The sequence below is a fragment of the Cnephaeus nilssonii genome (assembly GCF_951640355.1).
Source record: "Cnephaeus nilssonii genome assembly, chromosome: 21".
In the NCBI taxonomy this organism is placed as follows: Eukaryota; Metazoa; Chordata; class Mammalia; order Chiroptera; family Vespertilionidae; genus Cnephaeus; species Cnephaeus nilssonii.
In genome coordinates, this window is record NC_137092.1 from 6,592,786 (window position 1) to 6,611,667 (window position 18,882).

Consider the following 18,882-nt stretch of genomic DNA (forward strand, 5'->3'; position numbering starts at 1 on the left):
TGCTGTAAAACTCCAACAGGCACCGCCTGGCCTCCAGCGGGGGTGGGGGGGAGGCCTACCCTGGTGCTAGTGAACCCAGCCAGGGGTGGACTCCAGGGCAGGCCCACAGTCCCGGAACACCGGAAGCCCAAGTATTGCTTTAATCATCCAATAGAGGGCCTAGAAAAGGCAGACTCACCTCCCTGTCCGTCTCTATGCATGGAGCCCAGCGCCCAGCGAGGGGGGCCTCCAGGGATGGGTCTAGATCCCATCCTACAGCAGCCTCAGCCATTCGTTACGTGTGTATTCACTTAAGTGTGTGTTCATCCACCTGTCAAACAACGAAGCGTGCTTGTGCAGGATGCCTGTGTAAAGCGGGCAAGCCCCAGGGTCATACTGTCTGGGTTCGAAGCCTGATTAGCTGTGTGTCCAGGGGAAATCACTGTGCCTCAGTTGACTCGTCGATAAAATGGGTGTTGTTGCCCTAACCGGTTTGACTCAGTAGATAGAGCGTCGGCCTGCAGACTGAAGGGTCCCAGGTTCGATTCCGGTCAAGGGCATGTACCTTGGTTGCAGGCCCATCCCCAGGAGGGGTGTGCAGGAGGCAGCTCATCGATGTTTCTCTCTCATCGATGTTTCTAACTCTCTATCCCTCTCCCTTCCTCTCTGTAAAAAATCAATAAAATATATTTAAAAAATAAAATAAAATACTTTAAAAAACTTTAAAAAATAAAATAAAATAAAATAAAATAAAATAAAATAAAATGGGTGTTGTTGTTTTTTCTGCCTCAGAGGGTTTTTGTGAGGAGAAACGGAAGCAATCTGTGTTCAGTGCCTAGCATAATGTGTGGCATGTCCAAACACCCCACAAATGGTAGCTATTACCGTCCTTTCAGCAGGAGACACAGAGACGTTGAAGTCCTGGATCCTCCCCTTGAGATGGACGCGCTTGTCCCTGTGTGCACAGCTGGGGGCCTGGCCCAGACCACGCATGGGGTTGTCTTATTCTGGGGTGGGTGAGCTTGCCTTGCCACCTTGCCTCGAATCTCCCCGAATGGAAGGCTGCTGCTGCTGGTGGTGACTTGGCCGTGAACTAGATCTAGTGGCTTGACCCTCGGTCCTAGTGGGCAGTGACTTCCCATACACCCTGCAACGTTTGTTTTCTGCCTCTTCCTACACTTTTTCCTAAAACTGCCCCCTCTTCTTCAGCCCGAGACAAAATCAAAATGCATCACCTGACGCCGAGGTTGAAAAATAGCCCGTCGCTGTTGTCGAAAACAAATTTCCTTGTGGATGGCGCTTCTTGCTGAATGACCCTCCTTTACCACGGGGCCTCGGAGCAGAGATTAATGAGCCAATTTGGCTCTTCAGAGCTCATCTGTCTGGGCCAAATTACTATAGGAAATCCTGAATATAATTTGTTTGTGTGATCATTAATTCACCTAATCACAGATTCCTCACAAGCCCTGGCACTGGGGAGAAATTATTAACCAACTCATTATGTTTAATGTGCAGGTCTTAAAAAAAAAAAAAAAAAAAACCCACCAGCCAATAATTCATCTGAGGTGCCAGGGAAAGAGCCAGTGGTGATCACAGTGGACTGTTACTGAGGACCAATCACTGTTCGAAACATGATACACAATTGAGCCCATTTCATTCTCACATCCACGCTAGGAGATCAGCGTAGGTGCTATTATGATCCCATCTTACAGATGAAGGAATTGAGATGAAGAATCTCACCCACAGTCAATACACAGTAGACCCAGGGTTTCAATCCTGGTAGCTGGGCTCCAGAGTGGATGCCTTAGCTTCCTAGTTCCTCAGCCCCTCGGTGCCCGGCACAGTGCTGGGTCCACCGTTTCAAAGAAGAACAGGCTGGGGACCCTCCGTTTCAGGGGCTCAGAGTGTGGCGTGGGAATCAGACATGGAAACAAATGGAGCTTAGATTTGAACCCAAACATTCCGGTCCAGGGGGGCTACTGAATGAAGAGGAGGAAATGGTGCAGCCACAAAAGGGGAACGGAGGGGCGGGTGTCGAGGAACTCTGAGAAAAGCCAGACCAGGACTGCCTCCAGATGACTTCACGTCCGTCTCCTTTCTTCTACAAAACGCTCCAAGGCTCCCGTGCCTGTCCGCTCTGGAACCAGACACGAGAGATACAGCAGGCCCTTTCGCCCACCTGAGCCCCACAGTATCCTTGGGTCTCAAAGGCCATTTGACCCCCTGGATGTGCTAGTCCCTCTAGAGGGGTTTGTGTTCTCTTCTTTCCCCGTAAGATTAAAATCCTCTCCCTCTTGTTCTGGAAACCCCAGGTTACTCGGAGATGTGGCCACAGCTCACAACAGATCCGCTGGAGAAGGGGGAGAAGGGGGCGTCGCCCTGTGGCTGATGGCACCTGGACAGCACCGCCCTCTGCCCTCAGAATGACAGGAGGTCAGGTCACACTTATGGGTGTCCCTTCGGCTTCTCAGGAAGCTGCTTGGCCCTTCCTTCAGTCACCCGCCAGGCGAGTAGATTGCTTCAGGAAGAACCCTCTTTCTCATCCCGGGAAGTGCGAATGGCGATCCTCGCTCTGCCCAGGCTCCCCGCTTGAGCAAGGACACCAGACCTAGAAGGGGTGTGGCTCACTTCTCGGGGTGAATAGAAAAGAGGAGGGATTGGAGGCTGAGAAATGATCTCTAGAGACTCTGGGGAACTTGAAATTGTCCATCGAGGAACCCAGGCCCTAGGACTGCTTCCTATTCCTCTCGCTGAGCACCAGACCAGGTTAATTTCAGTCTCTATCAGCCCCTCATTAAGGAGCTCACAGCAGGGGGCAGGAATGGGTGGAGAGGGTCAATGTGGCGGGGAGGGGGGAGGGGGAGGGGGAGGGGGAGAGGGAGGGAAACATCTGCAATATTTTCAACAATAAAGATAAAGTTAAAAAAGAAAAAGAAAATAGAAATACAAAGAAGCTCACAGCGGCCGTCCCTCTAAGACCAGTCAATCTTTGGCGTTAGTCCTGTTCCTCTGGCTCCAGGAGGAACCTTCTGTGTGAACACTGACTAGACATCTCACCGTCCAACCTTCTGTGTGAACACTGACTAGACATCTCACCATCCAACTAGACCAACAAGTTTAGCCCCCAACATGAAAAACGAACCAATTCTCAGTTCTGGTAGTCAATGCGGTGGTGGACCTCAGAACCTGTGAGAGGTGTCTTCAAAACCACTGTGTCCGAAACATCCCAGTTTCTTCACACCAGACCCCCCCTCCCCCCTACCCTACCCCATCCCTGCCTGGCCCATCCTCCCTCACCACGAGGCTGGATTTCTGAACCGCCTTCCCAAGGGTCCTTCTGTCTCTGCCCCCACAGTCTACCCAGCAGCTCAGTGACGCCGCATTTCTCTTCTTGAGATACTGCCGTTGTCACGTGACTCCCTCTTAGAAAGTACTTGGTGACACGCCCAGCCTCTCCCAATGGCTTGCAAGGTGCCCACAGCCTGTTTCCAACCCGGTGGCCCCCTGGTGTCCACTCTGGGTTTGAGGCCATATATTCTTCTCTCTGTCATCCATCCCCCCCTGGAGTCCCCTCTGGCTGAGATGACCAGGGCGACTACTGTAGGAAGGTCTAGTGGACGGGAGGGAAAGGTCACGGGAGACAACAGGAAGGACACAGGCGGCCCCTGCCCTTCAGGGCCTGTCTGCTCACCTTGTCTGTCCAGATGGCCCACAGGCAGCGTGTTCAAGCCCTATCCCGTCCTCCCCTGCTCCTATTAGCACAGCGCCGGGCGAGCTCTTTATCAAAGGCTGACAGGTCAGTGCCAACCGCGGAGGCTGAGCACATCCATCACTGCAGCTGGGACGTGCCCCGGCATGGCAAGCCCGCGCCTCCACTTGTCATCTCCCGGCAGCTCCCTGCCCTCGCACCCGCCTGCTCATCATTAAAAACTCTAGCCTCTGTGACCTTCAGGAGCCGCAGGAAAAAGGATCGCCTGGCCAAGTCCAGCTCCAGGTGGCAATGGGTTCTGAGGCTTTGCCAGAGCCAGATGTCCTGGGGAGAAGGTGAATCAGAGACCCCGGCATCACCACCCTTCTTTATTTATTTTTAAATAGATTTTTATTGATTTCAGAGAGGAAGGGAGAGAGAGAGAGAGAAAGAGAGAGAGAGAGAGAGAGAGGAATATCAATGATGAGAGAGAATCGTTGATCGGCTCCTTCCAGCATGCCCCCTACTGGGGATCAAATCCGCAACCAGGCATATGCCCTTGACTGGAATTGAACCCGGGACCCGTCAGTCCACAGGCCGACGCTCTATCCACTGAGCCAAACTGGCTAGGGCCACCCTCCTTACTTTATAGACCAGCAGAGTGAGGCTGCAGACGGTGGGGAAGGCACCGGCTCTAGAGCATCTATGGGGGAACGTAAGGGTAACACTTTCATCCATTAAACTGTACAGAAGGCACTTTAAAAAATTGGCTTGCTCATTGGGAGATTTGTGGGGGCTGGTGGAGATAATGGGCGTCAAGCAACACCTGATACTTACCTTTCAGTGCCCTTCCCCTGCTCTCTCTGTCCCACAGGGACCAACCCCTGAAAGTGAGCTTTCCCAGGCTCCGTGTCCTCTGGCTGCCAAGTGCACGAGAGGCACTGGCCGGAGATTGGAGGCCATGAGAACTGGGAGGTCAAGTGCTTCTCCCCGGTTGCTGTTCTGAGCAGCATCTCAAGGACAGTCTGCGTCTCCTGTGACCCCGGCCTCCGTGGGGCACCCCCTGCCTTAGTTCCACTCCCACAGGGTGCTTTTGCCCCAGGACAAGTCAACACCAGCTCTCCCTCTCCGTCCAGCCTAAGGCTGGTGAGATGTCCCTATAGTTGCTCATTTTGGAGATTCTTCACTCTCCTGTTCGCTCTTTTAGTTCTCCAATCACCTATAACCCTGCCCCCCCACACTCTCTGAGCTCTCTCTATTACACTTTGGGGCATGGATGCCTTCTCTCCTGACCCAGCTGCTAAACAGACACGGACTGGACAGCAGCCATGCAGTGAGAACGGGGCTCAGACCATCGCCCCAGCAGCAGTCAGCATGTTCCACCGGGCACACGCCTCTGTAAGAGCGGCGAGGGCGTCATGAATACGAGGGGTTCTAGTGCTGGTTGTGGTGTCATTGTGTTGGGTTTGGGGGAGGGGAGTTAGGGGAGCTTCCCCCCCAGGCAGTGGTTTCCTGAGGCTGATGTTAGAACAAGTTTGTGCTTCCTGCATCCTTGCTGGCCAGCCGCGGGGGCAGGGACCAGGCCACACTGTCCCTCTGAACCAGAACTTGCATCCCATCGGGAGGACAGCAGTGGCGTCCGAAGACGCACACGTGGCCAAGGAGTCCTGTCCCATCTTTTCTTCTTTGTGTTATTTCCCTGCATTAGCCAACCCTCCAGAGATCCTTGTCGAAGCCAGTTTTGTGTAGTTCACACAGGATGAAGTCAGACATATCTGCATTTAAATCTGGACTTATTAGCTGTGATCTGGGGCCAGTCAATCCAAAACCTCTCTGTGCCTCAGTTTCTCCATTTACAAAACCGGAATTAAGATACCTACCTCCTGGGGTTGTTGTGAAGATGATAAGAAATAGCATCATCAAAGCACCTAGCACGCTGCCTGGCGTGCTGACACCTTCCGCCCACAGGGGGCTTGGGCACCAGGCCTGGCTCCTGCCTTGTTCTCTGGAGCACCCAGAGCAACACCTGGGGGCTGGCAGGTGATCACTGCCTTTGGGTTGAATTAAAGCAACATGTTCCTCATGTCATTGTCCCCTCCATGTTCCCAACTGCAATCTCCTTTTAAAAGTATCATCACTCAGCTTCATGCTACTAATAATTGTCACCCTCAGATGGGGTCACTTATGCTGTTTCTTCTTATTAAAAATAACACAAGCTCGCCCAGCTGGTGTGGCTCAGTGGTTGAGCATCGACCTATGAACCAGGAGGTCAGGGTTCCGCATAGCCCTGGTTACAGGTCGATCCCCAGTGTGGGGGGTGCAGGAGGCAGCTGCTCGAGATTCTCCCTCATCATTGATGTTCTATCTCTCTCTCCCTTGGTCTCTGAAATCAATAAAAATATATTTTCAAAAGTAACACAAGTTCCATGTAAAAATATAAAAACCAGAAGAAAAAAAAACATAAACGAGTCCAAGCATCCTGCCCACCCAGACACAGCTAATGCTAACACCTCTCCACTGGCTTTCCAAGGCAAACGCAGTGGGTAAGGGTGTATTTGCCTGGGAGGAAAGAGCCTCTGCAGAGAAGAGTGCAGATGTTGGAACAGAAAAGCGAAGCAAGCCCGCGCTCCACGCCTGTGACAATAGCCAGTGCCTTCTCCTTAGACCCCGCAGAGCGGGAGTCTTGCTGGAAATGCTTTTAACTCCCTGGTGCCACAACCTTTCTTTCAACCAAATAGGAAAATTGGGCCCTGACTTGTTTGTTGTGCTGTGATAACGATCTCCCTCAGCACACCATGTGCTCCCTCCTTGGGCGAGTGTTTCTTAAGGACACGGAGCACAGAGCTCCCGGGGTGACCCGCAGAGGGCTGAGGATTAGCAGGGCCTCCATACCGCGCTCATGAGTTTGAACTTGATCCCGGCGGCCACGGAGAATCATTGCATTGTTTGCAGAAGGGGAGTGTCGTGATCAGGTCTGCATTTTAGAAAGATGGTTCTGGAAGCAGCGTGGAGAGCAGATTGGGAGAAGGTAAGGCTGAGGCAGGGAGGCCACTTGGGAGACTGTCATAGACACTGGGACAAAGAAATGGGAGTGGGGCCTGCCGTGGGGGGGATTACGTGGCGGGGAAACAAGGTGATGGGATGGAGCAAGAACTAGCTGGACTTGGGCACTGGTCGGGTAGATAAGGTCAGGGAGAGAAAGAAATCAGAACCACTCCAGGACTCCAGCTTGGCAATGGGTCCTTGGATAGCCATTCTCTGGAGTAGGATCAGGAAAAGAAACCATGGAGTGGAAGGGAATGATGCTGAGTCTGAGGGACTTGTTGGGTAAATGGGTCTAGGCCTCTGGAGACAGATGTGAGCTGGAGATCTAGACTGGCCATGTAGGAGTTCCTCCTAGGAAAATCAGTGATGAGACACACTGAGACGAAGACGTCGTCTAAGAAGGATCATCCAGACACAGGGGAAAACCCCAGAGAGAGTAATATTTTGATGCCCAGGAAAGAGAGTTCAGTACGAGAAGGATGAATCACCAGCTGGGGCGGGGGGTGGGGGGAGGGGATGGGACGGGGGTAGGTCATATTAGACAATAACTAATGTATTAAAAGTTTCATCCAATCAAAATGCATGGGTTGGATTTAGCAACAGGGTCACGGGTGGCTGTGGTGAGAACCATTTCGGGGAGTGATGAGGTTCCAGATTGTCGTGTGCTGCGCCGAGGGGGCAGCAGTGGGAGGTGAGGAAATGAAGATAAATACAGACAACATTTCGCAGGTTTGGCTTCAAAGGGGAGAAAATAAATGGGTGGCAGCTAAAGCCGGACCTATGGTTGGAGGAGGATTTACTTGTTTAAAGTAGGTTTAAATGGAGAGAGAGAGAGAGAGAGAGAGAGAGAGAGAGAGAGAGAGAGAGAGAGAGGGAATATGAAAGGTAATTCTTCCAAAATGCCTTCATATTTATTCCTTTATATACCCTTACAGTCCACTTAGGAGACTATTAGTCTTTTTTTTTTTTTTTTAATTTCCAGATGGAGAAACAAAATGAAATCCAAAGAAGTGAAGTCAATTCTCTATGATTATAGGCCAGGAAAAGGGGAGAGACCAGCCTGGTCTCTGGGGCTTCAGCAGACAGTAACGTTTCAGGAAGAAAATACATTTCCATCCGTAAACCCCCCCGAGCTCAGAGGAGGGGACCAGGGTGATCAGACTCTACTGAGCTGGAGCTTTCATGAGCAGCAGCAATCTGCTCTTTTCCTCTTGTTTGCCAGGCAAGGTGCTCTTTTCATTCCCAAGAGAGGGAGAAGGGGATGAATGTTGACAGCGCACACCCAGGGACCGAGGGAGGCAGGGAGCTCCTCTGTATGCAGGGACAGGGGCAGGCTCCACGGCTGAGTGCTCTGCTCTCTGACAAGCCTGCCCCTGGGGACTGTGGCTCGCTAGACTGCTCTGCTGTTGTGGGGAGGGAGTTTCTGGAATGGTCTGAACAATTCCAGAATAATCATGTGCTTGGTTCACTCTACAATGACAGGAGACAGGAAGACACTGTGTGAGTGAGACCAGGAGAGAGCAAATTGTCCTGGAGCAGGGACTGAGCCAAGAGGAAGAGTTTCTGTGTTGAGACACCTCGCCAAGAAGAGCATTAAGGCCTGGACGGTGTGGCTCAGTGGTTGAGCATCGACCTACGAATCAAGAGATCATGGTTGGATTCCCGGTCAGGGCACATGTCTGGGTTTCGGGCTCAATCCCCAGTAGGGGGCATGCAGGGGACAGCCGATCAATGATTCTTCTCATCATTGATGTTTCTATCTCCCTCTCCCTTCCTCTGAAATCAATAAAAATAAATAAATAAAACCAAAATAGAATTAAAACAAGAGCACTAAGCCCCACTGGTCTGGGGTAGTTTGGGGTGTAGGGAATATGAATAGATAAGATCTCAATGTCAAGAGTACCAGCATTTTCTCTTGTGTCTACTCAGTAGTGAAGCTCAGATTCACCAAGTTACCTTCCTAAACTGGTAGAAATCCAGGACAGAGGCCAGCCAATGTCTGGGATCTCTTTGTCAGGGCTGGTTCAGATGACCCAGTGAGGGGCTGTTCTGCTCTGTGAATCTGAGGACTGGAAAGCATAATAAAAACCTAAGGAGGGAGCATGGAAGGTTACTCTCCTCCCAGGCTCTACAAAGAATCTTCACCATCAGAGACACAGAACTTGCTTTTTCTGATTTAGCTAAGATCGCTTCTTCTGGGGACCTCAGGGTTGTTGGCTAATTGTAGTGGATGAAGGCCAGGATTGGCTGATTGTTGGTTAAAAGTAATAATTCTATACCAAACTCAAAATTACACAGGGTTGGCATCTTCAAGGTCTTACGTGGCATGTGATAAATGCTATACAAACCTTTGTTTAATGACTGAATCAATGTTCTTTGTTCTTGATTCAAATGATCTGGGCCTTTTCAACCTAGCAAACATGTACTGAGCACCTACTATGAAAGAGGGACCTGGAGAGTCCTGGGTAGGAATGTGGCTTCCTGTTGTAGCAGATACTGTCAGTACCTCTGTCTTATTGACAGTCCTGCTTCCTGAATAAGCCTCAGCTCCTTACTGGAAGCATTTGTGACTCTCTCTGCCTCGGGGCTTTCTCTGGTCCCAGGAGTGAGCTCAGTCTGTGCGTGGTACAGGCTTGAAGGGAGGCGAGCCAGCGCTCCTGGGAGCAGTCCTCAGCTAACAACAGATGAGAGTCAGGGCATAGACCCCTCAAGCTCCTCACCCCTCAGGTGGAACAGCTCTGAAGTTGTTCTACAAAGTCTCCCAGACGTTCCCCATGGAAGTGAACCCCAGTTGGCCACGGCTTCCTGATCAATAGCAAACCCTCTGCTGACTTCCTGTCCTGCCCTGCTCCCACCTCTACAGGTGCTTCCTGGGATCACCTTCCAAATAAACCGCTTGTAGTCCAATCTTTGTTCCAGGGTCTGCTTTCAAGGGAATTTCTCTTAAAAGACACAATCTGTAGTAAGTATATTTGAATTGGCTCTTCCTGGCTGGGGAGGAAGTCTTCACCCCTGAGGAGTTGGAGGCAGAGGAGGTAAAGGGTTGGTACTCTTGTGGTTGCAGCCGAATCTCTCTGAGAGGGGCCAGTTAGAGGGTAAGACCCTGCGAGTCATGTTGGAGTGGGTTGTAACGTCTTCCCAAAGCATAGGTCCACTCAGAACCTCAGGACATGGCCTTGTTGGGAAACAGGGTCTTTGGAGATGTAACTGGTTAAGAGGAAGTCATACTACATTAGGGTGGGCCCTGGATCCAATGACTGGCGATTTCATCAGAAGCAGAAAGGACACACCGAGATGCCCAAGGGGAGAAGGCCATGTGAGGACAGAATCAGAGGTTCGGAGCAATGCATCTACACGCCACAGAAAACCCAGGCTTGCAGGAAGCCAGCAGGAGCGAGTAAGCAAGGGAGGGTTCTCCCCTCGAGCCTTCAGAGGGAGCGTGGTCCTGCTGACCCCTGGGTCCCTGGTATCTGGCCTCCAGGACTGGGAGAGGATGCATTTCTGTTATTAAGCCATCCAGTTTGTGGTACTTTGGTACAATAGCCCTAGGACACTAGTTCAGACATGAGAGCAAAATAGATTTTAAAATGTGGAAAATATAAAGTACTATGTATATGTGTGTTTTTTCCTGCTACTTTTCTTTCAGTTCCCTCCTCGTCTCTAGCCTGACCATGGTGTTCATTGATTAGGCAGCAGACCCTAAGAGGAATGCAGCAGGCTCCTTGCTTTCTGTCTCTCTCGGGCTGCCCTGTGGCCCGAGGCTACAGAGGCCAGGCTTGCGTGTGCTGCAGGCAGATGCCTGTTGTCTGAGCTCAGGGGTTTGGAGGATGGAGCAGGCCACTGAAGGCCCTGAGAAATGTCAGCCTAATGCTCACTCAGTGGGCAGAGAGAATGATTTTCTGCCTGTGAGATCTGAACAATGTTTACGAGGTGACTTCAAAGCCAGTGGTTAGAAGAAACACATAGAGCCCTAGCCGGTTTGACTCAGTGGATAGAGCATTGGCCTGCGAAATGAAGGGTCTTGGGTTTGATTCTGGTCAAGGTCACATGCCCGGGTTGCAGACTCAATCCCCAGTAGGGGGCGTGCAGGAGGCAGCCGATCAATGATTCTTATCATTGATGTTTTTGTCTCTTTCTCCCTCTCCCTTCCTCTCTGAAATCAATAATAATAAAAAAATATACCTAGTTAAACTCTCTGAAAAAAAAAAGAAAAAAAGAAACACAATGAAAGAGAGGATATGCTAGGTTAAGAGAGGAAAAGTGATGAGGAAAAGGGAGGGAGACTGTGTTCTCCAAACTTCTCCAGAGCCATCTCAATATTCTCCTTCTTTATAATCCTTAATGAGGTCCTAAAGGTGCTGCCCCTGATTTGGGGCATCTGGTCTACCTTCCTTTGGTCTCAGGTCATATACACCTTACTGCCTATGGAGTATGGTTCGTAGAGGGAATTCTCTCTGCCTTCAAATACGTTCCTACTTATTATTGCTCTTCCTTATTTTTCTTTAATAATTAGCCAACCCTTTAGTTCCACCGAAAGACAGAACCAAAAACCAAGGAGTTCACAGGCGAGTGGCTTTAACACATTAGCTTCAATTTGGATGTAAAGGTAAACAACCATCGTCAAAGCAAATGTTGATGGGGAAGGGGAAAGAGAGCAAATGGAGTCTCAGACCCCCCCTGACTCTTATCAGTATGACAGGTCTGAGCGCTGCCTCCCCCAGCAAACCCAGTGACGCCCTCCCATCCCTGAGCCTTCTTCCTAGATGCTCTGTCTAGACACATTCTGTGCTGCTCTAGGTCTAGAACAGGGTTAATGTCTCAGGGTTAAAATAATAACAGCAAACACTCATCACCGGCATGAGTATATGATCTCAGCTACCCCTCAGGGCAGTCTACCAGGTCGATGACCCATTTCACGGATGCCCAAGGGATGCATGCTCATGTCACACAATTCATAGGTGACACAGCCAGAATTTGGACACACATCTAACTCCAGAGCCTGAGTCCTTAACAAGACTGAACTTCATGAAGTGCTTCCAACTCTTTCTCCAGTCATTCTCAGACACCTCCTCCCTCTCTCCTCTTTGCAGCCCGACCTGTAAATCCAGGTTGCTTTATCTTCCCAGGATCTTGGAATAATTTGCAAAGGTTGAAGGGAGGAGCGGGGGTGGGGAGAGAGGGGTAATTTTGCTTCACTCTCCTTCGTCACCCTGAACAGTTCTTTCCACGTGTTTCATTCAACTGCTGCGTGCCCCCCTAGAGTGAGACCCTCCCGGGCATCTCTCCAGCCTCTCAGGCAGCTTCTACTGCTGTGCCCTAAACAGCCTCTCTTTGAAAGGAAATGGAGAGAGAGCCTCAAAATAGTTCTTCTGTGGATCTTTATAAAACGTGTTTGAGGGCTTCTAAGTGGAGAGTTTTGTCTCCCAGCAAGAGCTTGACCTTCTATTCCCCTCCTAAGGCAGATACATCCCAGACATCAGACAAGAAGTTCGTCCAGCTCTGGCTCATCAACTCCACTGGGGCTGGAAAGGCTATTCTTAAACATGAACTCTCCCCTCCATATCCCCTGCCTGCTTCTCACCCCCCCCTTTTTTTTTTCCTTATTGTGGTCGTCTTTTGGGAGCATCACTGCTGGGCATGAATGGTGGGGTGGAGTGAGGAAGGGAAGCGCTGAGTCATTGGTCGCTGGATTTTCCAGGGTCAGGACTGATCTGACCAAGCTCAGAGGCACAGGAGGAATCAGAAACATAGAGAGAAGCTGGGCTCAGGCTAAAGGGCTGATGGGGGAGGCTGTGATTGGAGCATTGTGGGCCTGAGGACTGCTCCTATGGGAAGCCACCAGCCCGCAGGAAAAGGGTTGGCCAGTTCTGAAATCAAGGCTAGCTTCTTAGGCTGGGGCCATAGCCAAGTTCTTCCTTCCTGTGGGGCTTCCTGGAGCTCCATGACGTAAATCAGGACAAGAATGCCCTGCCGTCAGGACAGGATTGGCTCGGGGCCAGAGCTCTCTCTGTCTCAGCTCTCCCTCGCCCATTTCCATCCCTGCTGAAAAAGGCACAGATGCTCACTCATTTGCTCAGCCTTCAGCTTGCCACCCCAGGTCACATCCAAAAGGAACAGAGGAATATTGTCATATAAAAAATATTTTTCTCAAATGACTATATCTTATTATTATTATTCAACTTGTTATTTCCCATTACATCCTGCATATGTTTCTATGTCAGTACATAAAGATATCGCTTTCTTTTAACTCCTGTGTAGTGTACTGATATACCACAATTTAATCAATGAAGGCCATGTGTTTAACCTCATGAAGTCTCAATTCGTCATAGTTTCAGCAAGGATAATAACAGTACCTATGTCCCAGAATTGTGAGGATTAAAAGACTCCTTATTTGAAAAGGATTGAATACAGTGCCCATGATATTTAACGAACTCAAAGAATGATGATAACAAATTGTTGATGTCTCATATCTATATCCCAAGGGCTTGCAAGTTGCACGTAATACGGACTCATGGAGATAAGGGTACAAACAGAACACAAGCAGAGAAGGAGGAGGTGACCACAAATGCTGATATCACTGCCAAGGGACTTGCATGGAGTTTCCGCAGGTTAACACCACTTATTGAATCTAGCCAATGGACAGGATTCATTGGAAAGATCATCACTTTGGACCCAAATTATCTACCATGGCAGAAATCCAACAGCTACCCGCCTACATTTTTGACTCAGGCAATTTGGACATAACCTGAGGTCTGAAAGGGATGGATTCTTGTTTTGTACAGTACCCAGCTCATTGCCATCACAGACGGGGCTCCCTCTAAGGTCATTTTGATGCAGTGACACCGTGTAATGATGATTAGAGCACCTAACAAAAGGCTTTGTTGAGGTTAGTAAATGTTGAAAATGAGCAAATCGTGGTACACCTTGGTCATGCATACTCTGAAACAGGAAGTGAACATGACTGTGTAAAAGAGAAGCTGGAGCTAGAACGGTGTCTGCCGTGAGAGTTCATGCAATTTCATGCCACTTTTGAAGAGATACGACAGGATAAAACTGTTCTATCTGCTCTGTGCAAGTCACATCTCCAATCTTGTGTGCTGATTGGGTGGAGGCTGCCTGGTTCTGGGATAGAGAACAGATGGGGCACAACCACCCTCACACCCCTGAAATATCTGAAGGCCTCTTGTGTAGCCCAAGACTAGGGGTCTGACTCTTTGGGGGCAGAATTGGGGAGATTTGGGTCAAATCTAAGGAAGAATTTCTTCACAGGCAGAACTGATCACAGAAGGAATAGACCCCAACAAGCTCCCTGGCATGGGGGTGTGAGCAGAGCTGGGCGGCAGTGTGTCTTGAAGGTTACAGGGGAGACTTACTCCATCACAGGTAGGTGGTGGAGACAGGTGGTTGCTGAGGCACCCTGGTGTCCTGATATTCAACAGCACCATGGTTGGTCCCAAGAAGCAGAAATTGCATGTTTACAGGCAATGACCCAAATGCATAGAAGAAAAAGAACTTTGGAATTCATCATTCAGCCAACTACGTAAGGTATTTTGGTCATTTGCATACTAATACAAGAGCAGTGAAGAGCTGACATATGTTATTGGTTGAGTTGAGTTCCCCCACCAAAGATATGCTGGTGTTCTGACTCCCAGTACCTCAGAACATGAAAATAGGGTCTTCATAGAGGTAATCAAGTTAAAAGGAGGTCATGGGACTGAGCCTTAACCTAATATGACTGATGTTCTTATAAAAAGGAGAAATTTGGACACAGAGAAAAGCATGCCCAGAGGATAAATGACACAAAGACACAGACAATACCATGTGCAGAAGGAGGGATGGAGGGATGTACCTACAAGCCAAGGAACACCTGAGGCTCTGGGAGTAAGGGTAGAGACCTGGAACAGATCCTTCCCTGGTGTCTTCAGATGGGTATGACCCTGTCAACACCTGGCATTTGGACTTCTGGCCTCTAGAACCAAGATAATACATTTTTGTTGGCCTAAGCCACCCAGCTTGTGGTACGTTGTAATGGTAACCATAGGAATGTAATACCACATAGTCATACATACGCATTATTGTGCTGGGTGTTGTGACAAAGAGAAAAAAAAAACATATATCTGATATACAGGTAGAGAAAAAAAGATTGAACCAACTCATGGCGGTGTGGAACTGGTAAAACATTCAGAGGAAGGCAAGACAATTTACAATAAGATGCCAACTTGACCATAATGAAGTGACAAGATATGCAGATAATAAGCTTGTGCCTAATTAAGAAATAACCCCAAACCACACAAAAAAACACATTAAGTATTTTTCCCTGAGGGTTCTTTAGCCCTTAATTAGCTTAATGCTACAATTCTGTATTTCTCTTTGGCGGGTAGATCTGGCTTTAAGATCACAGAAAGGAGGTTATGGCTGCTGCTATCAAAACACCCCCATCAGTGATGTGATGGGTTGGAGGAACCCTGTCTTGTTTCTGTCTGGGTTTGGAGGCAGAGGCAGAATGTGGGTTGGGTTTCAGCTTCACCTACTTTGTTCCCAAGTTCACGTGACCTCCAGGCAGCACCAAAATAGCTCTACAGAAGTTCCAGCTCCTCTCACACCTCCCACAGTCTGGAAGGTGTTGGAGTGCGGGCTGTGTGTGGTATAGAGGATGGGGCTAGGACAAGGAGTTTTTTGGAAGAGGAAGAAAGAATGGTCCCTTTCCCCTCCTCCCAGTCAATCCCAAGGCTTACTGTCTCTTATGCAATTCTACCTCTTGAATCCTGGCTCTCTGGGAGAACTCTCTTACTTTGCAAAGGGGAACCGAGGCTGATAGATGTAAGGATGGGATTTTGATGGCATGATGGGCAGGGACTCAGGACCAGGTGAATTCCCCTGTCTCCCTTCCTCCTCACAGTACGGAGGGAGAAACATTCCAGGAACAACTGCCATATGGGGTACAGAGTGTCACAGTGCAATTCCACGATTACTTGTCGAGTACCTACTCTGGGTAAGAAGTTATTACAGAATGAGAAAAATGGGTAAACATCTCTGCCAACAAGGGGCTCATGATTTGATGTCAAACACTGTAGGAGAAATGAAGCTATCCTCAGGTAGCAATGTCCTCAGCCCTGGCTGCGCATCAGAATCACCTGGAAAGCTTTAGTGCTATCCCGACTCCATCACCAGAAGTGAAGGTGTAAGGGGTCTGGAGGGACGTCCAGGCATTGGTGTTTTGATGATCTCATGTGATTCTAATGGGTATCAGGGTTGAGAACCACTGTGTGAGGGAAGTGGAGAGTTAAGAGCCATTGGGCAGAGCAAGGGAAGTTCAAGGCTTTAGTCAACGAGCTTTGAAGACTGTTTTTGATTTTCATAGGGGGAGCTTGGGATGGGGAGTCTTCTGCAGGTGTGAGAACATCAGCAGGACGTGGAGACAAAACAACATGAGACATGGTAGAGGATACCTGGCCTGGTCCATGTCATTTCCGGGGCATCTGGGCAGAACTGGGAGACAGAGAAGATGGAGTGCAGGTACCTTGTCCTAGGATGCTGAGAGAGCCAGAACCAGGATACAAATCTCCTGACTCCCATGAGCAGCCCCGTGAGATCGAGCAGCAGTGCTGGGTCAGGGTGAGGAAGCAAAGCAGAGACTGTTCTCTGTCTGGTCAAATCCCAGTGACCCACAGCAGGAGCAGGCCAAGAGCCAGGAAATCTTGCCCGTTGTACCTGTTTGGAGGGCATGAAGCTCCGATTCCTCTGGGGGATACAGTGACGCAGGAATGGTTTGCCTTCTGTACACCACTGTCTTAAATGTAATGAAACGGAGGCCCGAAGTTAATTAACTTTTCCAGGTCACATGGGTGGGAATTGTTCTTGATTTTAAAGTTACCATTTTTCCCATTTACTTGAATTCCCCCTTCAAAATGTGTTTAAACAGTAGGTATAGGGCCAAGCAGCTAGGCTGTTACTCTCATTCTGGATAGAAGCTGTGCACACTCTGTATTTTACATCTTGTTTTATGCTTGCATACTTCTGACTCTGTTTACCTTGTAAGACCATATTCAAACGAAATCAAAATTACATGGGGCTCTGAGGTACATATTACAACTATTCACTTATTTGACAGTCACTTAATAAATGACTACCATGCACCAGGTACTTCAACAGAAGAGTAAAAAGATTTCGTCTCTGTCCTCAAGAAGCTCATAGTCTCGTAGAAAACCTCTCGTGGAGGAGAGCTGACTGGGCCCGTCCTTGCCCATCCGCTCTGTTAACCTCACTGATTAATCCTTACCTCATTGGTCCAGATATAATCTGGGTATCTAATCTGCCCTCTGGCCTCAGGGATAAATTAAGTTCTACTGTGTTGATAGGATTCATCTGACTAAGCCCCTGGAAATGTGATTTGTGAAGTAGAACAGAAAATAATAAACCATGGCATGGAAAGGCAATTTTTGAGGCAGGAGTTTTAAACAGTAGGCATAGGGCCAGGCAGCTAGGTTGTGTAGGAGCAAGAATGTCCATCCTGACGTTGGCAATGGCTACAAAGCACATCGTGCCTACATCTCAGGGTCCAGGTCGGCAAGGCCACACAACATCCAAATTATCCCGTGCTTCAGGTGTATGACTATTCAGCTTAGTGGGGAAAGGACACCAATATAAGACATTTTAGACCGACTGGTGCGACATTAAATTCAGTCCCCAAATCACGGTCAATTTCTGAAGCTGGAGAAACTGTTTCCATTTGCCTCTGTCCTTGGTGCTGAAACAAGGCCTATAAAGTGTGGTCTTTATCCTGAAGTGCCTGTTGTCCCTGAGATGTGGTGGTGGGTTGGGGCAGTGGTGAGACATAGCACCCCACACCATTTTCACTGGAGAGGAGGATGGTGTGATCAATATTAAAATGCCCCAGATGTGTGTTTGATTGTCACTGATGTCTGAGAGCGGCTTGGGAAGTCAGTCTCAGCTCTCAGGCCCCTTTAGGCCCCTAAGGCAGTTGGTACCTAGCTCAAGAACTGCTCTTATTACATTTAGTGAAGCTATAAACATCCAGCCTGACTCTAAAGCCAAGATCTCTATTCCTTGCACCTTGTAGCTGCCTTGCTGTTCTGACTGTGATTTATATTAAAAGAACTCGAGTTGACGTGTTTATGGATCTTCCTACAACATAATGAGTCCTATTAGGATGTAGTAATCTTATCTAAATACCTAGTATAATATTGGCACTGGAGGATACTCAATAAATTATTTTGCAAAGAGAAATAAACAGTCAACACTTGATTATCTATGGGAAAGATCTAGAGAATAGACCATTGACAGGCAAGATTCCATTTTCCTCCACACTGACTTCTTAGCACGAAATGATTGACAATGAAAAGTCTCATCGAAGCTTTACCAAACACTCATTCCCATCATGGCTCTATTGCCAGACTCGGGGTTTTTGGCTGCAGGGAGAAGCCCAAGAAAGTCAGCCAATGTGTCTGAGGTAATGATGTTAATATTTCAGATTTGTGTTTTCCTTTAAATTCTTCTGAAGTGTCATCATATCCAATTCCAGTTTGTCATCACAACATGCAGAGGAGTAGACAGACTGAGCATTGGAATCCCTATCTATAATAATAAAAGCATAAATTGTTAATTAGACCAGACAGCTGAACGACCTTTCAGGCATCAGTCCAGATGTCCTTCCAGATGAAGCTGCAGCAGAAGGGGCTGAGGCAGAGGTGGTTAGGGACAATCAGGCAGGCAGGCAAGCAGTTAGGGGCAATCAGGCAGGCAGGTGAGTGGTTGGGGCGATCAGGAAGGTAGGCAGGCAAGTGGTTAGGGGTGATCAGGCAGGCAGGCAAGAGAGTGGTTAGGCCAGCGGTCCTGGATTGCGAGAAGGATGTCTGAGGGGTCCCAGATTGTGAGAAGGTGCAGGCCAGGGTGAGGGATTCCACACACCCCCCATGCACAAATTTTGTGCACCAGGCCTCTAGTAAATATATAATATGAGCTCAAAGACATTAAATGTCATGGCCAACAAAACAATGTCAGTTATAGCTGATCTAGAAAACAAAATTAAGGTCTCTGGAACTCCAACCCAGAGTTCCTTTCATTGCTTGTTAGAGGGCCAAGGCAGATGTAAGATAAAAGCCTCAGACTCTTAGTTGTGCCACTCAGCATCCCTCACAGGGTTTGTGAGG